A 6,000-nucleotide genomic window follows, 5' to 3' on the forward strand; every position below is an offset into this window, starting at 1 on the left:
TTTTCTCCAATAGTTGCCCAGCCCTTGTTTCATTTTTAGATCTTTTCAAATGAGTCATAGATTTTGTGAAATACTTTGCATTTGATTATAGAATTGTAGTCGTGTTATAGACTACAGAGAAATAGCACTTCCAATTAATAAAAATGGCCTGAATGTAACATTAGAAATGTAGTGCATTTGTAGGACAGTATGTGAATGAACAAAGCAAGACCATAACTTGAAATCTTCAAACAAAGTGACTACAGGTTTGGATTTTTAAGACTATTGAGATTAAACTTAAATGCAAAAGAAAAGAAAGCTGGAACTATTTGTTATGCATCCCTCTGTCCTGTTCTTGTTTTTGGAATCAAGTTCCAAATATACTCCGAAGTAAGCAAGCTTACTTGGAAATATAAATGTTTAAATGCTGAGTACATTTAACTAAATTTAATTGGATTATGTCTTCAATACCTATGCCTATCTCTTTTGCCATTTTTATTCCCCTGTACTGTTTTTGTTCTGCACTATTTTTCCATGGGATAAGGCAGTGATGGCTAACCTTTTTGCCCTCGCATCCAAAAGTGGGGGGAGCATGGGGGGTTTGCGCGCATGTGTGTCCACACCCATAATTCAATGCGCCCCACACATGTGTGCATGACCCCCCTGCGCTCCCCCCACTTTTGGCACACGGTGGCATAGTGGGCCCGGTAGGCCTGTTTTTTGCCCTCCCCAGGCTCCAAGAAAGCTGGGGAGGGCGAAAACTGCTTCCCCACTCCCACAGAGGCCCTCTGGAGTCCAGAAACGGCTCGTTTCCTGACTTCCAGTGGGCCCAGAAGGCCCATTTTTCACCCTCCCCAGGCTCCAGAGGAACCTGGGAGGGCAAAAACTGCCTCCCTCCTCCCCCACCCGGAGGCTGGAAATAGCCCATTTCCTGACTTCCGGTGGGCTTGGGCCAAAAATCAGGTGGCCGGCACATGCATGCGTGCTGGAGCTGAGCTAGGGCAATGCTCGCATGCCCACAGATACGGTTCTGCGTACCACCTGTGGCATGCGTGCCATAGGTTTGCCATCACGGGTATAAGGCTTTGGAGCATGCTGGATGAGGAATTCTGGGAGTGAAGTCCACATCTCTTAGAGTTTCCAAGCTTGAAAAACATTGCTTTAAAACCCATTGATCATCTTCCATTGGGTTTAGAAAGGGATGAGATTAGTGACAGTTAAATTCTCACAAAGTTTTATGCTTCTGCAAATAACATTGAGAAGTTTGGATTATACAGAACAAAAGACAACTCTGTATCTAAGGAAATAGTTTGCAAACTAAATTCTCAGCTTTAAGCCAATTGTTAGGGATCTTGTAGTTTCAACACAAGTAAGGGTTGAACTCAATGAACTTTTAAGTCTTTTTTTTAATTTGTATAATTCAGTATCAAAGAAATGGTAGTACAGTGGTCTAAGGCACCCTGTTATTAAACTGGTTATTAAGACCAGCTGCCTGCAATTACTGCAGGTTCGAATCTCGCCAAGGCTCAAGGTTGACTCAGCCTTCCATCCTTTCTAACGTAGGTAAATTGAGGACCCAGTTGTGGGGGCAATAAGCTGACTTTGTATAAATATACAAAAGAATGAAGGCTATTGCTTAGCGCATTGTAAGCCTCCCTGAGTCTCCGGAGAAGGGCGGCATATAAATCAAAAATAAAAAAATAAAATAAAAAAATAAAGAAATGAAAGAGAGCCCATCACTTCTTGTTCAAATAACTGCTCAAAAACAATACAATGGGTTTTATGAAATAGGCTTGGGTAAGCAGAACAAAATGTAGCAGAAGAAGCCAATTGCACAAATTATTATAGCAATAATTACAAGACCAAAAGAGGCACAAGTTGCCCACTTCAAACATATGCTAACAGCATGATCATTGGTCTCCATCTTGGCTTCTGGCAACACGTGTTCAAGGCTGAAAATGGGCAGCAATCCTTTCAAACCTGGTCTTTGGCATGTCGGATATGTAAATTTTAATACTAAAAATGGAGGCCAACTGTGAACCATGATTATTCTTTAAAAAAATGGAAAACAGCTCTGGGAAGTGTCCCAAAGGTGCTTTTTTAACAGGCAACTGGAATTTCTTGTGGGTTTCTTTTCCCCTTGAAAATGTTTTACTGCTCAACCAAGAAGTTTCTTCAGTTCTCAAGAAGCTTCTTGGATGAGAAGTGAAACTTTTTCAAGGAAAAAACTCAAGAAAGTCCAGTTGCCTTTTGAAAAGCACCTTTGGAACAACCATGACCTGAATGATTAAGAATCTTCATGGATGCTCTGGGAAATTGATGGATAAATTCTCATAAAACAACATACAGGTAATTCTAATATTGGGCTTTTCCTATTTATACTTATATCTACATAAGTTAGAATGATCAATTATTGTACTATTCTTAATTTATACTGTGAAGCATACTTCAAGCACTTCTGATAAAAACAATCAAATAGCTTAATTTGGAACACTATTATGCTCAATTGTGTAGTTATATAAGAAATTGATTATTATTTACTCCAGAAAGCCTACTCTTCTCTCAATGTGATTGAAGATACCTAAAGGAATATATGCATGTGCAACGTTACATACTTTGCACATGTATATATTCCTTTAGATATCTTCAAGACACTTCTTCAATACTGACTCAACTCAGTGGAATTCTTATCTCTGTGGAAGAATCTCAGTTACAAAATCAGTTGCTTTCAAGAAATGTATGTAGAAATGTTTTAGTTGCTAAGTCTTGCTGACATTTTGAATGATTGCTGAAATTGACATGTCCTTATCACTTGACTAATCAAATAACCTCTCTGTTGTTTTCTTTCTTTTCTGGTCAAATCTCTTGCAAAAAAGGAAGGTAAAAGTAGAATCAATCTATATTCAGTTTTGAGTGAAAACTCTTTTGGTCACATTGTAAAAAGCAAATAAGGTGTGACTTTAGGTGTCATGAAGGAACATAACAATTGTAACTGAAGTTATGATTAGGAATGATATTATTATATATTACTCCAAAAGAGGCATTTGCTGGATTTTTTTTCCATAGATGGTAAAATAATTTAGGCAATTTTTAGTATAATTGCACTTGATAAATTCTTGGTCAACATATTGTGCTCCACCATAAATTCTGCCCTGAATTATTCTCAATGAGATTATAGGATTTAATAGCCATTTGTGAAGTAAATTGGTCAAATAAAGACAACCTGTCTGACACCCAGGCCTGTCAAAACTGGCCGGAATAATCAGGATTTAAGAACGAAGTTAGTCTGAGCAACTGTATACATACTGCCCATTTATTTTATGTGGGACGTATAAGCTTGGTGCTGGGTGGAACCAGTTTTTCTTCTTTCCCAAATCATAAAAGGGGAGGTATCTCTGCAGCAGGAGCTACAGCTCTGCTAGTCAAGTCTGCATTGAAAGGCTTGCTTCTCTTTCCAGTTCCCCAGGTAAGAGGGCTTTCTTATATACTGTACCTTTCTGTCTTTTCTGTGAATGATTTTTTTTCTACCCCAGCTGGCATTATAGATAGAAAGCACTTTAGAAGACTCTGTCTTGATTGGGACTGGGTTCTGCATGAATTAGAGTGAAGATATTTTGCTTTGACGTTTAATCTCCTCAGATTTCAGGAGAGCAAGCAATTATTTCAGTAATGCTTAAAACTCAGGAAGAGCAAATCCATAGGAGAAATCAACATTAGGGCTTGTCAAATTTTATTTGGTGCATGAATAGTGGTTATGAAAACTCATGCAGTTTATACATCTGTAGTAGCAGTATGAGTGCTTATTTGCTCCACAATTAAGGAAGATGAATGAGAAACCAAAACTTTTTCCATTAAGGTCTCAAATTAGAGAATCTTATTTATCATATTTGAATTTTCTGCATAAAGAACCTAAGCATAGAGAACCTGTACAAATTCTCTGTATTGTTTGTTATGGGGCTGAAGTTGGGTGAGGCCAAATGGAAACTGGTGAAACCAGATTCTTAAACAGAGGTTTGGAAATCTGATAGTTTTGTTTATCTAGTCTTCTAGAGCAAGACTTGTGAGTTCTTTTTTAAAATCAGTCTGGGTTTACATCATGTCAAGAATTTTTGCAACTTTTTTATAGATAAAAAATAAGTCCATAATCATTTTTACTCCTTTTATCCTAGGTATCTTCCAATCCTGCTTAGATTCAACTTAATTTATACTGATCTGACCTAAGAAATTTAGTGTGGAGCCTTGACAAATTAATTATATATTTTGTAATAACTGAACTGTTATTGAACAATGTCTTCAATTTTAAAAGGTAGGTTTCCTTTTTCATTTCATTCCCTTTACTGCACTGATACTGAATTTTATTGTGTTTTTGTCTTGCCTTGCATTCTGTATATCTAGCTATGCATGAACTACTGTATGCATACTATGACATGCTGAAAATGGGCAGCTGTTAACGTGAATGTTTCTAAAGAATAAAAATTAATTAAATTAATAATTTATTATTATTATTAATTAATAATATATTTTTTATATTTTATATTTTAAAATAATTTTAAAAATTAAAATTAAAAAATTAAAAAATAAAGAAAAAATCATTATTCAGTGGAGTTTTCAGATTTGAATTCCTCAATCCCTTCCTATCTCACTTGAACTATTTCTGTATCACATAATCTTGGGAGTCCCACATAGTTTCAACTTGGAACTCATCTTCTATTTTCTTGTCTTTTTCAGAAGGTAATTCTTTTCTTCATTTTAGTTTTGTGTTCCATTTTGTTGTATCTCTGTTTTTCTACTGATAAGCTGGTTTCAAAATTCTTCCCAAATCATTAGCGAAAGATACTACTTTCAGTAGAAATGTAGTCTCTTCATCAGAATGCTGTAATTTCTTTGTAGATAAAAAACAAAGTTAATCATTAAACTGAACTTCAGCAATTAACAGATAATAGAGCAATAGTAGCAAAGGTTAAACAGTAGTCACCTTAGTTTTGATTCACTGATTTTATTGTCCAGTGATTTACAACTTTCCTATGTTTTTCCATCATTTCATCCATTTTTTTTTCTTTTCCAAGCAAGGATTGTGGAAATTTCAAGGATAAAATAAGGATGACTTTTATGTGTCTAGAAAGTCCCATATATATACAAAGGGATACTTTGCCACACTATTTTTGAGGCCCTGTTCCTTTCTTTTTTTAATTTAATTTTTGTTACTATAACAAATTGGTTTGGATTGATTCTAAAATGTAACCTACTCTATATAAAATAAACTTATCCTCAGTATAAAAAGTAATGAGATTCACAAACCCAACCCAACCAATAAAAAGTGCTAGAGACAAAGATATAGTTACATTTGACTTTATCGAGCCTCTGGTAATTTACTTCTTATAACATATTAACTTCTGTTCTACTAGTTTCTTTTTGCTTTTAATCTAGATGCTTGCAGAAAAACAAAACAAAGAATGGAATTTGTTCCTGTTAACACTTTAGTTTTTATATTATTTATTCATTTAACTTATATACCACTCCATTAATGCTAAGTGTCTCACCAATTTAATACCGGTATAATAGGATTAAAAACCTAAACCAATTAATAGAACAATAACCAATCAATCTGATGAACCACTATGGCTAGGGGGTCTTTGCACACATTTGTGTTGTGCACCAATGTTGCTCTTTCTTTCCTGGGTTGGGAAGCCTTGATCATAGTAACTCTGCACCACGGATACTTCTCATTTGGATTATTGCCATGTGGTTATTTGGGACTGCCCTGGAATTTACAGTTGGTTCTTAATGCAGCAGTATGCAATGTTGGGCATCTCTAAGTTTGCTCATATTATACACCTGTTACACTGGTTAGCCTGCATTGGTTCCTAGCTCTCTTCTGTGAACAATTCAAGGTGCTGGTTATTATGTTTCAAGCTCTGTATGGCAGGGGACCAGGATATCTCTGGGACCGTCTCTCCCTGAGAACATCTGTCCGTCCCACCAGAATGGATAGGTTGGGCATGCTCCAGATCCCTTCCCTTA

The sequence above is a fragment of the Pituophis catenifer genome, unplaced genomic scaffold (assembly GCF_029215685.1).
Source record: "Pituophis catenifer annectens isolate HBS135680 unplaced genomic scaffold, rPitCat1.0.hap2 SCAF_2, whole genome shotgun sequence".
Classification (NCBI taxonomy): Eukaryota; Metazoa; Chordata; class Lepidosauria; order Squamata; family Colubridae; genus Pituophis; species Pituophis catenifer.